At 45.2% G+C, this 19,140-nt stretch overlaps 1 protein-coding gene across 2 annotated transcripts in view; it reads left to right on the forward strand.

Moving 5' to 3' along the window:
• Window positions 1–19,140, forward strand: part of GON4L (gon-4 like) — a 3,426,849-nt gene that overhangs the window by 934,063 nt on the left and 2,473,646 nt on the right. The gene's annotated exons all lie outside the window — the stretch shown is intronic.

The raw sequence follows: 19,140 nt of genomic DNA on the forward strand, positions 1-19,140 counted from the left end.
CTATTTATTGTTGTGGTGAGGTTTAAATCCTTAGAGCATGTGGCTTGAGGGGATATGGTTTTCTCTAGGTGGAGCATGTCCATCAATTCTGGGTTGGACATGGTCTTGTATGTCAGGCAGAGATCACCTCTGAGTAGGCGGTATGCAATCAAGTACAGCTGGAGTTTCTTCAATCGAGCTACATAGGGCATCTGTTTGAGGCCAGTGATCCTCTTGGTGAGGTGCTTCTGTGATCTTTCCAGCTGTTGCAGGTGTCTTGTAACGTACATCCCAAATGGGCTGTTGTACTCTATGATGGGTCTGATGAGTGATGAGTAGAGGGGCACAATGACCTCTTTTGATCTGGATGCGAACCCTTTTGTGATTAGGTGGGCCACATAGAAGGATTTTCTAACCACTTTGGCAATGTGATTATCAAAGGAGAGATTACTATCTACTTGGGTCCCCAGTTCCTTTATTACATCTTCCGTATTTAGGGGACTACCACCTATGTGGTAGTTTGTGGGTACTTTGTTTTTTCCAAAGGGGTTGACTTGTGCACTTTTTGGCATTTAGCTTGAGGCCATGATTTTGACACCAGGTATCTGTCTCAGTGAGACCCTTTTGGAGGATGTCTGTGTCAGCCGGATAGTCAATTATAGCCCCTTGTTTGCAGTCGTCTGTGAACTTGGTCAGCCATAGTCCTCCTGTGCTTGCCTGTACCTCTGAGAAGTATATGCCAAACAGGAGGGGTCCTAGGACTGAGCCCTGGGGAACGCCACTTGTAACCAGTTTAGAGTCGGACCTAGCTCCCGCAACTCTCACCATGTGGGTTCTGTCCGTGAGCCAGTTGGCAACCCATCTTGTGACGTAGTGGTTTATGTTCAGGCTGGTGAGCTTGTCTATAATACCAGAATCGGCAATGGTGTTGAAGGCCTTTGCGAGGTCTAGGTAGGCTGTGTGTACCACCTTTCTCTTGTCTATAGCCTTAGTAACTGTCTCAAAGAAGTCCACCAGGTTCAGGAGGCATGATCGGCCCTTAACAAAGCCGAACAGGGTAGGGTCCAGTGTTTGGAGGTTCCCAATGTCTCTGTTAATGAGTTCCATGATGATGCGCTCCATAGTTTTGCAGACCAAGCTAGTCAGGCTTATAGGGTGATAGTTCCCAGGGTCTGTTGTGGTTCCACCTTTGTGGAGCGGAATGACCGTTGCTATGCGCCACTCTAATGGTACATAGCCTGTGGAGAGGCTGAGTTTGAACAATGTGTTTAGATGAGGGGTTAGTTCGTCTTTGAGCTCGTGTGGAACTCAGCCTGGGACACCGTCCGGTCCCATTGATGCTGTGTTTTTGGCTTTGGAGAGGGCTGTTTTAACCTGAGTGTCTGTGATTTCAGGGGCTCTACATTCTTCTGGTATGGTTATGAGCCCTTTTGGGGGAGAGAGGGGGTGAAGTTTTCACTGAACTGGTCTGCCATGATGTTGGCGATATCTGTCGGTTCAGTGTATTTTGTGCCATTCTGCACTAACTCCGAGCAGATCTGAGCATTGCCCCTTAGATTCTTGACATGGCTAAAGAATGCCTTGTGGTTATCTTTGGAGTCCTTGGCAATTTTTCTTTCGAAGCTCGACTTGGATGATTTTATGAGGGACCATGGTTTCTTGCTGATACTGATCAGGCATGTCTTCCGTTCTTGGGATTTTACTCTTTTCTGTACTAGTATCCTCCTCCTATTGTATAGCTTGTTTATGGCAGGGGTTCACCAGACTGGTTTCTTTTTCTTGGAGGAGTGAGTCTTGGTTTTGCTTTGGATAGCACGATCCATGCATTTTTGTAGGTGCCTGTAGAATGTATTAGTAAAGGATTTTGCAGCTTGGACAGCATTATCCTTTAGCATGGGGGCTTTGAAACTTTCCATCTCGGTCTTAAGTAACGAGAAGTTTGCTTTTGAAAAGTGTTTCACGGTGGTTTTCTTGTCCCGGGGGTGGGGTGGGGGGTGTGGATGTCCAAAGTGATTTGTTTATGGTCAGATCTTGCCAGCGAGGGGTTGACCTCCGGTGTGGAACACCAGTTGCCCATGTTGGTGATGACCAGGTCCAATATGTTGTCACCTCTGGTGGGAGTGTTGACCAGTTGATCCAGGGCGTTTGAGTTTATAAATTCTAGGAAATGTTGGGCAAGGGAGTTAGTACTTGAGTAGTTCTCCCAGTTAATGTTTGGGTAATTGAAATTGCCCAATATTAGGGTGTTTGGTAGGACCTTTATGTTTCCCAGTGTTTCCAGAAATGCAGAATGGTGGTCCTGGGACATGGTGGGTGATCTGCAGCAAGCTACAATTTGAATTGCAGTTTTGCCCATTGTTAGTTGCACGTGGATGATCTCTGAAGCTTCGTGCTGTGCTACTAACCTGGAGGTGTGGGTATCCTTGATGAATATGGATACGCCCCTGCCTTTTGTGTTTCTGTCCGGGTTCTATGGCCGAAATGTGTGGTATGAGTTGTAGCCTGGTAGTGCTGGTGTGCTCTCTGGAGCCTTAAATCAGGTTTCTGTTACTGCACATATATCGATTTTTTCCATACTGAGAAGTGCCTCGAGTGCGTGCATTTTGAGGTTTAGACTTCTGGCACTGAGTAACATTACCCTCAGTTTTTTGTTACTTGTGCTATTTATGGTGGTGGGTTTGTCTTTTGAGCCTTGCCTAAAAAAGGCACTATGGGGATGGCAAGAGCCTTGACCAGTATTCAAAAGCCTAAGGGTGGCAGGTGCAAGCCGTCTCTAGCGAAGCAGCGTGGCTTGTCGAGCATGTCACCCCAGTCGGAGAGACACTGGATCCCCTTTGAATGACACCAGAAACTTAGCCAGTTGTTGAAATTGATAATTTTTTTCTTTATACCGTGGTGTCATTCTTGGTGAGGGCAGGATGCTACTCAGGGTCATACCGGCCTGGGCTACATGATCAGAGAGCTCTTCCATGTCTCTCTTCATGTAGTCCAGGGAGGTACGGCTCAGGTCATTCACACCAACATGGACAATGACAGAGTCATATTTGTACTTGTTCTGGAGTGACCTGAGTGCTTGTGTTATGTGGCGGATCCTAGCACCCGGCAGGCAGCTAACCGTAACCTTCTCCTTATTTAGCCTAGTGAGTGGGACGTCAGTGTGCCTGACTATAAAGTCACCTATTACTAGTATGTTGGGTATGTTATTTTGCCTTAAGGGCTGTGATTTCGTGGCACATTGATTTTGTGAAGTATGTGTTTCATGGTTTGAGTTGGGGGGTGGAGGTTGGTTGGATGTCTGCTTTGGAGGTCTCTGTTCCTTTTGCAGATTTTTATTTAGAGCCTCAGAGTATGTTTTCGTGTATTTGTGTGTTTTTTGCTGGTGCTGGCTTAATGGGTCTATGTGAGACTGGTGGTGTGATGCCAATATTTCCCTTCTCCTCTTGACTGTCTGATCCAGTCTTGGGTTGAGAGAACTTAGCCTCCAATTTGGCTGTATAATTGCATCTCTCGCACATATTAGTGTTTGGTGGTAGGAGGAGAAGGTTGTCTGTGTACATGAGTCAGTTGTAATATTGCCTCAAAATGCCCAGATTCACCAGCTGGACAGTACACCTGAAACTGCCCTTTAGACATGCCTGGAAAGGTACAGTGAACTGTTTTACTGAATGGCTGGTAAGGTCGAATAGAGAGCCTTGTTCTTCTGTACAGTATAGGGGGGTTTAGTGCTAGGGTTTATAAGTGCTTGCTATGAGTTTTGAGCAAGTGCCGGGCTGAGAAATGAATGGCTTGAGTGCTTAAGTTGAAAGTTTGTCTAGTTCCATGGGAAAAATTGAAGAGGAGACTTTGTGGAGCCGGGAATAGTTATACCCTAAGTAACTGGCGCTGCCCGGCGTGCAAAACCGGGCAAATGCGTTTTTTATAGCAGGGAAATGAAAGAGATAGAAATTAGCCCAAAATGGCCAATAAACTACTAATTTCTGGGCTGAAACCACTCCTCCAGGGACAGATAGGCTGCTCAAAGCTCCCCTCTCTCACAGGTGAACAGAGAAACTTCCTTCTATCCAAGTAAGGTATAGGCAAACACGGATATTTGTAACACAGCCCTGAATTCAGCACTAACCTGAAAAATGGACTATACTAGCTTAGAAAGGCAGGAAACAAGTATGTATGTATGTATATATATATATATATATATATATATATATATATATATATATATATTTTTTTTTTTTTTTTTTTTTTCGGAAAATAAAGCAGATACAATAAAAAAAATCACTTTAAATGCACAGAAAAGGATACTTATTGTTATATATCTCAGATCAGAATTGTAGTCAATGACCCTAGTAATAAAGCCGGAAGAAACACAAATACAGTAAAAGCAGATGAATAAAGTGCAATTTTTTTTTTGTTATATATAAAACAATAGAAAAAGAACAAACTGATTTAAACAAGTTACCCAATTAACCAGAAAAAGCTCAAAACTGAGCCCTGTTCCAGCAGTCTTCAATCAGACAAGCTCTAACTGCACACTCCTTCCACTAGGGTGCAGGGGAACTTTCTCCAAAAAAAGATGACCTAGATCAGTGCACAAGTTATACAAACAAAGCTTGATTCAGAAGGCCTGAATCTGGTCTGTGCTACAGCAACAAGGCGCACCAATTTCAGAAAGAAACAGTTCAAATAAGCAGGCATAATAAGCCTATGACCAGAGATTCCCGGCTCAGAAGGGCAGAATCCAGCCTCTCTTCCCACAAGAGTGCAGACCACAAACCTTTTTAATGTGGAATAACTGGCCTGAAGCCGATGTGCTTAAACCAGAACTAATACACATTTAGAATAGAAGACACTGAGCCTTCAGTCAGCAATTCCCAGCTTAGAAGGATGTAAGCTACCTGTTCTGCCACAACAGTGCAGACCACAAACCTTCTTAACGTAAAATGACCGGTATGAAGCCCAAGTGCTTAAGCCAAAACACTTAGAATAACAGTTACAATTTAATCAGGCTACCACCAAGCAGTAATAAATGCAGCAGAATAAATAAAATTGAGTACTTTTAAGAAGAGCCAAAAGCAAAATAAAGTAGGAGGAAACACAAATACAGTAAAAGCAGATGAATAAAGTGCATTTTTTTTGTTAGTAAAGTGCAAGGAGAGAGGAAGGAAGAACCTAAGTGGGTTGCTCTTCTCAAATCTTCTCTGTGTATTAAGTAGAGTGAACACTAGACTCAGAATATGATCTCACTGTCCTCTGTCAAGTGACCAAATGAGATGGACCCAGGAGGAGTGTTCAAATACAGACTTACAGGAGGGGCTGGCAATTCCAGAGCCACCAATACTAACACCAAGACAAGAACAGGGAGGGTAGGTGGAAAACTAACTGCAGAGAGACACACAGCACAGTATCCAGTGAAACAATTAGGTAACAGAAAAAATGAAATACAGTACTTTTAAAACTACAAGTTTGTACTTAACAGAAGACTAAAATACAATACTGCAAGTTTGCACTTAACTTCAGCTTCTAATCCAGGTGATTGTAGCCAGCCAAGTCTCTCAGAAATTGAGCATAAAATATCACATTCTTGTCCCAAACTGATGTTTTCTTGGTGCTGCAGTTTTCTTTCTTTAAAGGTTGCTTTTGCACATTTATTAAAACCAAATAACATTCTTATATCATCTGAAAAAGTTTTGACAACTTGCAGTTGTGCTTTCAGTTCCTCATCTGATGAGCTATACAGTTTTAAATCATCGACAAAGAGAAGATGAGAAGTTTTTACACTTTTTTGTTTTCTATGAGCCAAATTATAGCCATGGCCCCTAATCTGTTATGCAGACAGCTTAATGGGTTGAGGGCAAGACAGAATAGCAGCAGTGAGAGAGTCACCCTGGAATATCCCTCTTTTAGTTTTTATCCCTGAGATAATAATTTGTTCTTCATCACGGCTTAATTTCAAAGTGGTCTGCCACTGTTTCATGGTCACTGTAATGTATTCGATCAGTGTAGGGTGTATCTTACACATTTTTAAGCACTCTTTTATCCATGAATGTGGGATACTATCAAATGCTTTTTTGTAGTCAATCCATGCCATACTTCGATTCTTCCCCTTTTTATAGTTCTTTACTGTGACTTTAACAACAAATGATTCTTTGTTCCATATGACTTTCTTTTATTGCCCTTTTGTTCTATTGCCATAATTGAGTTTATTTCTTAATGACTATAAACTCTGTCGGCATCAATTCCAGTGTATTATTTACATGTCGTAGGAAGGCAAGTTATTGGTGTATAGTTTTTAGGGTAGCTTGCAGGCTCACGCTTAAGTAGGAGCATTGTTTTTAATGTTGTTAGCCAGATTTGTGTCTGTCCGGGGTGCGCATTTAAATAGTCCCTACTCATAGCTAAATCTTCATGCAAAGATGTTAATACTTTTAAACAGAAGATGGGTACTGCATCCGAGCCCGGGGTTTTCCAGTTGGAGGCTTTTCTTAACTTTATTTCAATCTCTCCAGCTGTTACTTCATCCCATTTCATATTTTGTACTTTTAAACTTCTTATCGTTTCTTTTACTTCTATCCATTTAGCATCTGTGTTATGTTCCACAGGGTCTTCATAAATACTTCTCCAAAATGTTTCTATTTCTTCTTTTTTTGGTGTTTTTTTAATTCTTTTTACCTTGTTTCCCAGTTCTCTATAAAACTTTTTTTGGTCATCAAGAAATTGTTTGTTAGTACTTTTCCTTTATATTTATGTACATGTCTTCCAAGTTTTTCTGCCTATGCTGAGATTTTTAGTTCATTTGCAATAGTGCATGATAGATCCTGATCTGTTCTAATACTGTGCACAGATTTTACCACATCTATCTTTTTTACTATTTTTGTAGATCTGTTCCCTTTTCTGTATTCCTCTAACAGTGGCTCTTCTTGTCATAATTGCTTTATAGTTTTCTCTACTTGATACTTCCATGATGGTATTTATTTCCCCTTTCCATTCCCTCACTACCCGTGTTTTTGTGGTAAAACTTTACCAGTTATTAATTTAGCTGCACAGTAATATATCCTGTTTACTTCTGTTATATCACATGAATCTCTATGAAATGTTATAATTACTGTATTCCATTTGTTTTATCAAACCTCTGACTATTTTGGTTTTATTGACCTTCTGCAGTCTATTTCTTTCATTGATTTTAATATGTCTGTCTATCTTTATTAAGTCAAGCAACTATTCGCTTAGCTCATTTTCTTCTAAACTGAGGGCACAGTTTTTTGTTTTCCATTTCCTGCGGGCATTCAGTAGAAAGTTCTATACATCTTCTTGTGGCACATTCTACTCAATTTCATCCTGTGCCATCCTTTGCTCTGTCATATGGGAACTCACTGGTATATCCCTCCTCAACATTGACTGCATCATAGTTTGGACAGTTTCCTGTTCCTTCCCTTTTGCTGTCCAGCTTCAAGTGAATGTTTATACTGGTTTCCTGTGGAAGGCTCCAAAATATCTTTATATGGCACCTGACCAATTGCTTCCCATTCCACTGGTTCTCCTTAATTTGGATATCCATTTTTCTATCCAGTTGTGGTGCTTTCTGAATTAGATTTTCTACAATGAGTCATTCAGTTCACAGGTACTGCATAACTTTAGTTTCTATTTCTTTAACTTCTTTATTACTAATCTCTTTTTCTACTTTTCCTCTGTCTTCTTATTTTTTGTATTGTAAAATTTTCCATGTCCAGATTGTTTTGCCTGTATTTCCATCCAAATATCTTTGGTGCTGCTCTTTTTGTATTGATTAGATGTTCTTCGTGTTTCACTGTTGCAGTCGTCACACTTGGGTTATCTGAATGCAGGTAACTCTCATTTGGCCCAAATACCAGAGACTTAGTATTTCTGCATCGGATGCTGTCGCTTCTTCTATGACGTCAGGTCGTCATGGGTATAAAAACAGGCAGCCGACACCATTACATCAGTCTTTCTTGCTGAGGAGGAGCCCGAAGCAGAAGCAGTTCGCAGGTGCCAGTCGGCCGCTACCTGAATTTTTCATTTTCGAGTTGAATAATCCTGAAGTCTTCTAAAGCTAAGTACCCCATTGGGGATCCTTTTTTCTTGCTCTAACCAATGTCAGAAAAAGTTAACAATTGTCTTGCCTGTGGAAAGCAAATACCTCACAGAGATTTTCATTCTTACTGCATCACCTGTTTAGGCCCAGACCACGACATCCCTCGCTGTCGGTTTTGTGCCTTACTTAACGCCCGAACCATTCGTCGTCGGGCTATCTTTGTTGCTAAATTCTTTCTCTCTCAATCTCTGTATTCTGAAATGGCTTCGGTAAGCTATCCGACTACCGATCTTCTGAAAAAACGTAACGATAAAGACATAGACAGACCGCATAGGTCCAAAACTGCCGATGACGCTTCCGTTAAGCTAGTCGCCAGTCCACCGGTGTTCAGTGAGGCGCCTTTGCAGCCCCTTATGCCCACTTCTGTGGATTCACAGGCCTCTGCTGAGACCCATTCGGAGTCCGGTATGCCGCAAGATGCTTCTTTGACTATGGAACCAGCGGATATCTCTACCTTGGATGGGTCCGGAGCTGCTGTGCAGGCACCGGCTTCTGAGAGAGTTTTTCGTCCTTCCGATATACAAATCAAACCGACGACTTCATTTTTTACCAAAACTACTGAGTTTCTTAGGCCAGAGTACGCGCTATGCCTAGAAAACCGATGACCAAAGTGCATGCTCAGGCACCCATGCCACAAAAACAAAAGCTTAGAATGGCTGAAGACCTTATTACGCCAATTAGGGGAAGCCAGCCTTCTCCTGCTAAGAGACAACGAACCCAGTCCCCTTCAGGTTCTGCAGACCAAGAGTCCGATGACTGTCCTTTCTGATTATGAACACATGCCCTTATGCACCTATGAGGAGTCAGATGCAGAGGAATCCATTCCCACTGCCTCCCCTCCAGAGGATTTTTCTTTTGGTGAAACCTTGCATACTTTAAGAGAGCATTTCCATTGGGAATGCCAAGACTATCTTCAGTTCAAAAAGAGACTCAGAGAATTTATACAGTTGCCTCAGCACAGGCCCTTGGCTATACCCCCTGTCCTGGATGTTGTGGATGATGTTTTCATGGAATCCAATCTTACACAAGACACTTTCCTCCGGCCCCTACGAAACCAGACAGGTACTACAGAGTACCTGATTCTCACAAGTTTCTTTTCAAGAATCCTATGCCGCCCCAGCGATCATTTGCAAGGGAGACCTAAAGGTATTAAGGCTACTACAGCCAAAAATCCTATCCCTTCGGACAGGGACTCCAGAGCTTTAGACAGATGGGGTAAGAAGATATATACCTATGCAACTCTTGAAATCAGGGCATTGAATTCCCAATTTTACATGCTGAAATATCAGCAACATATTATGGAACTTATTAAACAAAAAGTGGTAACCTTTCCAGACTGTGCAGAAAATAAAGAATTGCAGGAGCTTATGCACTCTGAAGTTAGTAAGCATACTTTGCAGTGTGGCTTTGATACCCTGGAAGCATCTTGCAGGGCAGCAGTCACTGGGTCTTTACTGAGAAGACATGCTTGGCTGAAGGAGCAGACCTTGCCAGATCATGTCAAATCTAAATTACTAGGCACTCCTTTGAATAGGGACTGTTTGTTTGACACCAAAGCAGAATAAGTTCTTAAAAAGATGGAATAAAAGGCTAAATCTATGCAAACTGTTAAAAAAGTCTTACTAGTGCAACCACATAGATTCAGTAGGCATTGCCCTTTGAGACACTGGTCCTTTCCAGCCCCCTCCAGCCCTTCCCAAACAAGACCCAGGAGCAACAGACCACCAAGACTATAGTCTCAGGGTATGCAGAAATCTAAGCAGTGGAGTGCCCCACCCCTAAAGCAGGGAGTGGTAAGTCACCTCCTTAAGGAAAAAGTTCACAATGACTTCTCAACTCTACACCCCAGCCCTACCCATTTGCTTGTGCCCCTAGGAGGAAAACTTGCCCTTCATGCAAAAAGCTGTATGTTCATCACTCAGGACCGATGGGGCCTCAACATTGTATCCCAGGGGTGCAAATTTTATTTCCATTCACTGCCAACCCCAAGCAGGTTTCCAGACCTTCCTCCAAACCAGTGGGCAGAGGCTCCAAACCAAGTACTCTCCCTGCTCAGTATCAGAGCTATTCAGTCTATTCCAGTAGAACAGAGGGGTCAAGGATTCTACTCCAGACTATTCCTGGTACCAGGAAAGAGGGCTCTTGCCGCTCAATCCTGGATCTTTCAATTCTCAACACCTTCCTGGTGGTACCAAAATTCAAGATGCTTACCCTACAACAGCTTCTCCATATGATAGCCAAGGATGTCTGGTTAGTCACCGTTGACTTAAAGAGAAGCCTATCTGCACATCCCCATAAGGGAGTCATGCAGGAAATATCTACATTTCAGGGCAGGATCTATGCATTATCAGTTCTCCGCACTTCCCTTTGGCTTATCTATTTGGCCCAGGGTATTCACAAAATGCCTGGTTCCAGCCATTGCATACTGCAGGCAGAGAAATATCCAAATTTACCCCTACTTGGACGACTGCCTGATTCAGGCGGACAGTCAGGAATTGCTGCTTCAGCATCTGGCATTTGTAAAAAGCCTTCTTACTTCATTGGGGTACACCATCAACGAAAAGAAATCATAACTGGTACCCAGTTAAAAGATTATATTCCTGGGAGCAAGCTTGTACACAACTTCCCAGATGGCATTCCTCACTTCAGAAAAACAGATCTATCTGACAGACTACTTCAAACAAATGGCCTCCAGAACCCAGCTGTCTGCAAGAAAAATACTGCAAGCCCTAGGGTTCATGGCCTCATGTATTCTGCTAATTCCATATGCAAGACTGCATATGAGGAAACATCACTGGTACTTAAAGTCTTTGGTGCCAACATTGTCAGGACCTTGAAACAGTCATTCCTGTCATACCTTGTCTAAGGAAAGAGTTCCTTTGGTGGGCAGAAGCATGCAACCACAACAAGGGACTACATTTTACTCAACCCCGCGCCGCCCAGACCTTGACCACAGACGCATCAGACTATGCATGGGGGGGCTCACATGCTGGCAGATGTATTCAGGGCCACTGGAGCCCAAGGCAAATTCCCCTGCACATCAACCAAAAGAGATGCTAGCTGTACGGAATGCACTGACAGCTTTCAGATACGTACTCCTTTCAGGACAACTGCTGATAAAAACAGACAACACCACAGTTATGCATCAAAATAAAACGCCAGCACCAAAGATGAGCTGAAATAAGTTTATTGTTGAAACAAGTGAACTAGACCGGTTTCAGCATATAGCTTTCTTCAGTAGTATAGAAAAGAACCATGACAAAAGCCAGTAATTTATACACATGTTTCAATGAAGAAAATGACATCACTTCCTGTCTTAGGAAAAAATCAAATTGTTAACAAAAGATTAAAATATAATCAATAAATAACTAATAAATAATTGATGGTAACTCAAAACTCCAACAAGCTACAAAGAATGTATAGTATAATTTTGAAAATGGAAAACTTACAATTTATCATTTAGTCCTGGGGAAAAAAGACCCCCTAGTTTTATAATCCATTTTCTTTCTTTGTTGTTAAGTATGTCGTGCCATCCTGTTTTAAATGACCGATTGCCAGTAATGTGATCAATGATAATAAATGAAAATTTGGCCGTGGGATGATTAATTGTATGTCTATACACAAGGCATTGGTTGTACGTGCATTTCTAATATCACCTAAGTGTTCAGACATTCTAATCCTGAACTGTCTGGATGTCTGACCTACATAAAAGGCTTGGCAAGTGCAGGTAGCAAGGTAGACTAGCCAGTCCGTAGTGCAGTTGCCAAATACATATATGTTGTATAATTGTCCAGTATTCCTACTGGTGAATATTTTGGTTTTGAACATGTAATTGCAGAAACTACAATGTCCACAAGGGTGTGATCCTATTAATGTTTCCCTGGTTAAAGTTTGTTGATGAGTAACAATATCCCTAGATGTTGTTTTCTTAAAGTAGGAAAAATGTGACCCCAATGTCTTGCCCTTTTTATATGAGAATGAACATCTGACCGCCGGAGGGCTCCGGCTGCAGCCTGTTCCCCTGCTGTCTCCCTGCTGCTCCTCCTGCTCAAGCACCTTCCCCTCGCAGGAGAGGACAGGAAACAGAAGGAGAGAGGACGGAGGATGGAGACCCGGGACCCTCTCCCGGCCCTTCCTGGTCAACCCTCCCGGCCTCCCACCCGGCTACGGTCTCCGTCTCCTCCTTCGGCTCGGTCTCAGTGCTTCCTCACGGTCTGAGGAGGAGGGGGACCAATCTCGAGCTATCGAGGCATTCAGGCCTACCTGCTACCCTCGTCGAATCTCGATTAGCCTTCGGATGCATTCTGATCTGGGATGATGATCACGAAAGATTCATCCCCGGAATGCAGATGGCCCAGTGCTGTGCCTCCCCTTCGGGCTCCGACCCCACCCGGGGCAAGCCTCCCCTTCAGGCCTAGGCCCGGGTCGGGTTGCTTCGGCTCGAGCAGCCGGGCGGGGAGGTCGGATCGATAGTACTGGTTGCCGGATCGACGATGTGCCCTCGTGCGTCGCGACCGATCCTCGGGCCTGGATCGAGGTCGATCCACGGGTCCGGAGCCGTCGTCGCCCGATCGTCTGCTGCGGGCCTTGCGTCCGAATCGCCCGAGTCCTTCAGCGCCCGTGATCTCCTCTTCCGCCGATCCCGAGGCGATTGTGATGGGATGGTGCGGGTCGGCTCCCGCCCGGCTTTTTGATGTAGTGAGGAGGGCAGGAGGTCTCCGGACGGACCCCGGCTGCCCAGGGCTCCCATCCCGCCCCTCTGCTGGCGGGCAAGGCTTCCCCCCGGCCCTGGGATGGAGCGTTGTGTTGCCCCAAGTTGCTCCTATGGAGCAAATGGCTGCTAGAGACTCTTCTGACTGGCCCCAGAGAGGCCTGCTTACTCCGTCTAAAAGGGAGGCATAGGCTCCCCTGGGAGTCACGACAAGACGGACTTGGAGGAAGGGAGGGCTCCCCACACGAGAGCCGAGGGCCGGAGCCATCATGATCATGGAAATGCTCATTATCGCCCCCCCTCTGCTAAGTCTTCTCGTCCGAGTCATTCTTGAGTTGATTGAAGCTACTACGTCTACCTCCCCCCCCTCCCCCCCCTGTGGTGGACCTTGGCCACAGGGTGAGCGAGTGGAGGAGAACGTGGTGGAGCCAATTCAATTCCCTGACAAAAAAGGCAAAGCCCCGCCCTCTGACAGGACCCATGGGTAAAGCCTCCTGTAGATGCCATGTTGATGGCGGCGGCTACAGAGGGAGAGCCCTTCAAGGCGTCGTTTTTGGCAAGACCGTTAAGTTCTGCTCTCTTTGGCAGAAGCGACGGGAGAGCGCTGACTGTCCGCCGTCGAATAGATCCTGGAACCAGAGAGGCCCTATTCAAGACTCCGTCCGAGCCCAAATTCTCGTGGTTCGGAAGTCATTGCAGTCACGGCCAGCTCCGGAGGACCAGTCAGTCCGTGGCAGAGGAGGGACAGCCAGAGTGTAGCCCTGTCGCAGAGAGGCTCCCAGAAGCGGAGTCCAGCGGCACTGCTCTCTGGGCGGGGCAGCGCCTTGCGGCTACTCTGGAGGCGCCCGGGGGGTCAGGGGGAGGCAGTGGGGGCGTTCGTCGATATATCCGGCATGGGAGTCCATAACATTCCTTCCATAACATTCTCAAATCATCCCCTCAATATTCGTTGCCCTTACTCAAGAGAGGCAGACCCTCCCAGGTTGGCCATCTGCTAGACCCGCTTTGTCAAGGCCATCTCCCCAGCCCTAGAGCCCGTGCTGAAAAACCCCAGACCATTTCGCCTCAGGCCCAGGATCGGATCAGGGTGCCAAAAGCTCTCTTGAGTAAAAGGCAATCCTAGACCTCTCTCCAACTCATGGCACTCCTGGCAGAAAAATTCAAATGGTCGATCTAATCTCTCACTCCCCTTCTGGGAAATTGCCACTGGATATCCACGATAGATCTCTAAATGTACTGCGCGACATACCACATCCTAATGGACTAGGGCCTCCTGGGACTGGTTCGGCGGGTCTTCCAGTTCGGGTCCTTCCAGCCCCCAGGTCTTTCCCCCCAGTCTCACCCCAGGTGCAGGACCCAGTGGTAAGTATGAGGGGGTGCCTCTTGTCCTACCTGGACTGAGGTCTCCCGACTGGGACTGACTGGCCCCAACCTCGCATCACAAGGCATCTTTCTCTCGTCATGCTCCACTATGCTCATATCTCTAATTTCACCCATGCATCAAGAAGTCCAACCTGGCTGCACTCCAGCTCTTAGCTGCCAGAAGGAGGCCAGAGACACAAGGAGTTTGACACTTCTTTACTCACGGACAGGATTCTGCAGATCGGCAGCCATTCAAAGTTCCATTCTCAAGTTCTTCTCCAGTCTCATGATTGTTCCTAGGGGCTCTAGGGAAAGCCGTCGAGGGTCCTTGCTCCATCCCTCAGGCTCAATTGCCAGGCTCACAGTGGGCGCTCTCTTAGTACAGTGGTCTTGGCTCTACTTCCCATGTATCATCCCATAGCATTCATACAGGCTTGCAGCGGTCCCTGGCTCTCTTGGCTCCTCCACCTTCATCCACGTCGCCCCCCGCCTCTTCTCCCCCTCTCTGCTGGTGTGGTGACCCACGGGCGCCTCCTGGGGGGGGGGGCTACTTAGCGGGCGGACCCAAAAAGCGGTGGATGGAGCAGACCACTGACGATACAATGTGTTAAGATCTGAGCTGTGAGGCTGTTGCTCTTGCGTTACTTCAGGACTCTTCCCTTAGGAACAAATTGCGATTCAGTCCGGACAATATGTCTGTTGTCTGGTACATCACCACCCTTCTGATGCTGCCAGGGTTCTTCGTTCTGCCTCGGGTGGGTTGCATTTCATTTCTCCATTCTGGCATCGACAGATCTGGTTCCCTTCCCCCCCTTCCTAAGGTCTCACTGGTGAATCCTCCTTGGATTCAGATGGATCGGGATCCCCCATCCTCCATCCTGCATTCCTCTTTCCGAACCTGGACATAGAAGGCTGCTGCAGTAGTTCCCAGTTCCACTCTTGATAAGGACTGTTCACAACCATTCAATCTACCTCAGCAGCCAGCCTTTCAAGGCTGAGATTCCCTCTGATGATATTTTGTGCAGCAGCTACATGCTTTCTAGTCATACATTTATTTTTCTCACTAAGTTGGATCTTGCATCCAGGCGTCAGGGGAGAGCAGGGGCATTATGGTGAGGGAGGAGCTGAGCTGAGCTTGGATCCATAGCTGGAAACTATGCGGTTCCGGATCCGGATGGATCCCATAACCTGAGTTGCAGACAAATGAATACACCTACTCAGATGGAACGTTATGGTGAGTACATAACTTCTAATTACCCAAACAATCATCCAATTCAATATGAGACTTAAGTATGTTCCAGTGTTTGTTGACTATCTCAGAAAATTGAGCGGTATTTCTCCCATATGTGGTTACAAATCTCAAAATATCCTGTTGATTTTTTCTAGAATGCTGTTGATATTGTAGCAGACTGTCTCTTGACTGGTTTTGTGTCCAACGCATGGCTGAACTAACGTTGTTTTTGGTGTACCCCCTGGCTAAAAATCTGTTGGCCAGATCATCATGATGCTGGGATAATTCTGGTTGGGAGGAACATATCCGTTTAAGACGTAAAAATTGAGATTTGGGAATGTTGTTAATAGTATGTCTTGGATGGAGACTGTTGGCATGTAACAGAGTATTATACTGAGGAAATTTGCGGTATACAGATGTTTTCAAGGTATTATCTGCCTGGCGATGTAAAGAAACATCCAAAAAATGCATCTCATTGTGATGATAATCCACAGTAAATTCCACTCCCCAGATATTACTGTTGAGATGTTCCACAAACTCATGTAGGTATTCACTTCCTCCTTTCCAAATGAGCCAACAGTCATCCAGATATCTTTTCCAAATGTCATTGTCCGAAATATATAAATTATGAAGCTCATCATAAATGATATGATGTTCATCGTGCATACAGCTGCAGTCATAACAGATGGGTTATCCTGCCGTCAGGTGGGTCCTCGGTCGGCCGAATTCCAAAGTCTAGGTCCGGCGTCAGTTGTAGTCGCTTCTTCCCTGACGTCAGTGCGGCAGGGGTATAAAAGAACCAGCCGACGCCATCTTCTTCAGTCTTTCTTGCCGCGCGGTGCCCGAAGCAGAAGCAGTTCGCAAGTGCCGGTCGACCAGCTCCTGAGATTTACGAAAATATTTCAGCGAAGTCTTCTTGAAAGCTAAGTACCCCGTTGGGGAAACTTTTCTTGCCTCAGACCGATGTCAGACAAAGTTAATAATTGCATTTCATTTGGGAAACAAATACCGCATAAGGATTTCCACTCTTTCTGTATTCCTTGCTTAGGCCCAGACCACGACGTCTCGGCCTGCCGTTTTTGTGCTAGATTCAACAAACGCACTATTAAGCGTCGGGCGGAGTTCGCCCATCACTATTTTGGTAAAAAAATTAATTATATTATGTTGTCAGATACTCCGACCCCAGTTTTGAGTAAAAGACGCAAAGATAAGGACCGACATACGAGGTCCGCGACTTCTACTGACACCACGCTAAGGCCGACTACCGGTTCTCCAGTTCTCAGCGAGGTGCCTACGCAGCCCCTGAGTACCGATGACACTTCATTAGCGGTGTCTTCTGTGCCCGAGGTCGCAGGCTCCTCGGCCCCCATTCCGACTACAGATACCGACGCCACTTTTGGCGGGGAAACCCAGAGTTTAGACAGGCCTGCCATTTCTCAAGGTGTCTTCAGGCCTTCCTCCTTCTCTATTAAGGCTTTCACAAAATCTAAAGCAGCCATGAAAACTAAAAAACAAGGACCACATACCCCCTCTCAAGGCCCCATGCCTAAAAAACAGATGCTCAAAATGGCTGAGGATTTGATTACTCTTATCAGGGGTTCTCAACCCCCCTCGGACAAAAGGCCCAGATTAGAGGAAGACTACCCTTCCTCAGATCAAGCCTCTATTACCTCTGAACATTCTGAGGACCAGGAATATACATATTCTCCTTTTGAAGACTCTGATGCAGAGGAGTCTATTCCCTCTGTCTCCCCCCCTGAGGACTACTCTTTTGGGGAAACCCTACATACTTTGAGGGAACACTTTCACTGGGAAGGCCAAGATTACTCAGATTCCAAGAAAAGGCTCAGGGATTTTCTCTTGCTCCCCCAGCATAGGCCTCTGGCTATCCCTCCTGTCTTAGATATATTAGATGATGTGTACACAGAAGCCAGCCTCAACCCAGATTCTTTACCTCCAGCTCCTGTTAAACCAGACGGGTATTACCGGGTTCCTGATTCACACCAGTTCCTATACAAAAGCCATACTACTGACCCAGAAACTATTTCACAGGGTCCCAAGGGAATTAAGGCCTCTACTGCTAAAAACCCATTACCTTCAGAGAGAGATTCCAGAGCTTTAGAAAGGTGGGGGGAAAAAGGTGTATACCTCGGCCACTTTAACCATGGAGGGCATTAAACTGTCAGTTCCATATGTTAAAGTATCAACAGTTTTTATTATCCGAGTTGAAAAGCAAAATGACACAACCTGAGCAACCAGATTTAAAAGAGTTGCAGGATTTGTTGCATAGTGCAGAGCAAGTGGGTAAACATACCTTGCAGTGTGGTTTTGATGCTTTAGAGGCCTCATGTAGAGCTGCTGTTACAGGGTCTGTCATACGTAGACATGCTTGGCTCAAAGAACAAGCCTTACCAGATCATGTCAAAGCTAAGTTACTTGATGCACCTCTTCAAAAAGATGTATTGTTTGGTGTTAAAGCTGAGGAGGTACTAAAGAAAATGGAGGAAAAGGCGAGATCAATGCAAACAGTGAAAGATTTCCTGCAGGTACAACCTCCACGTTTCAGCAGAAACTGGCCTTCAAAAAATTGGTCCTTTCCAGCCACAGACAGACCTCAAAGAGGCAGATACAGGCGCCTGAGAGGTAGAGGGCAATCTCAAGGATCATTCAGAGCCAGGCAATGGCAAGCACCAACCCCAAGAGGTGGAGAAGATAGATCACAGTCATTCAGAAAGCAGACACAATGACTTTCCCCTTTACCTGCCAAGCAAAGCTTTAATGGCAGCACCTTTAGGCGGAAAACTGGCATTATTCTCAAAAAATTGGCATATTGTCACAAAAGATAAATGGATCCTGGACATTATAGACAGAGGCTACAGATTCCACTTTCACACCCTTCCAAAAATGAGAGGCATGCCAAACCTGCCACAAAATCAAAGGGCAGAGGCACAAAAACAAATTTCAGCTCTCATGGTCATGAAAGCTATTCTAGAGGTACCTGCAAAAGAACAAGGTCATGGGTTTTATTCCAGACTATTCCTGGTACCAAGGAAAGACAAAGATTGGAGACCTATTTTAGATCTATGCATCCTAAACACATATTTACAGGTACCAAAATTCAAGATGCTCACATTACAGCAGCTTCTTCCTATGCTGGGCAAGGAGTCTTGGCTGGTAACATTGGACCTCAAGGAGGCATACTTGCATGTCCCTATCAGACAAGATTGCAGAAGATACCTCAGATTTCTTGCAGGTTCAACCCATTATCAATTCTCTGCATTGCCCTTTGGCTTATCTACTGTGCCCAGAGTGTTTACGAAATGCCTGGCATCAGTAATTGCCTTCTGCAGACTTCAAGGAATACAAATATACCCATATCTGGACGACTGCCTGATCCAAGCGGACGACAAGGACATACTTATGAAACACCTGGCGTTTGTAATAAGACTGTTGAACTTTCTGGGATACACAGTCAACAAAAAGAAATCTAAACTAATACCCTCTCAAACAATAATTTTCCTGGGTGCCAGCTTGAATACAAACACCCAGATGGCCTACCTCACGCCAGACAAACAAGGGCAACTATCTCAATACTTCAGCAAAATGGCAACCTTCACCAGGCTGACTGCAAGGAAAGTCCTGCAGGCTCTGGGATTCATGGCATCTTGCATCCTGCTGATCCCATGTGCAAAGCTGCATATGAGGAAGCTTCAATGGTACCTAAAAAACTTATGGTGTCAACACAGCCAC

The sequence above is a fragment of the Protopterus annectens genome, chromosome 8.part0 (genome assembly GCF_019279795.1).
Source record: "Protopterus annectens isolate FY-2018-M chromosome 8.part0, PAN1.0, whole genome shotgun sequence".
NCBI lineage: Eukaryota > Metazoa > Chordata > Ceratodontiformes > Protopteridae > Protopterus > Protopterus annectens.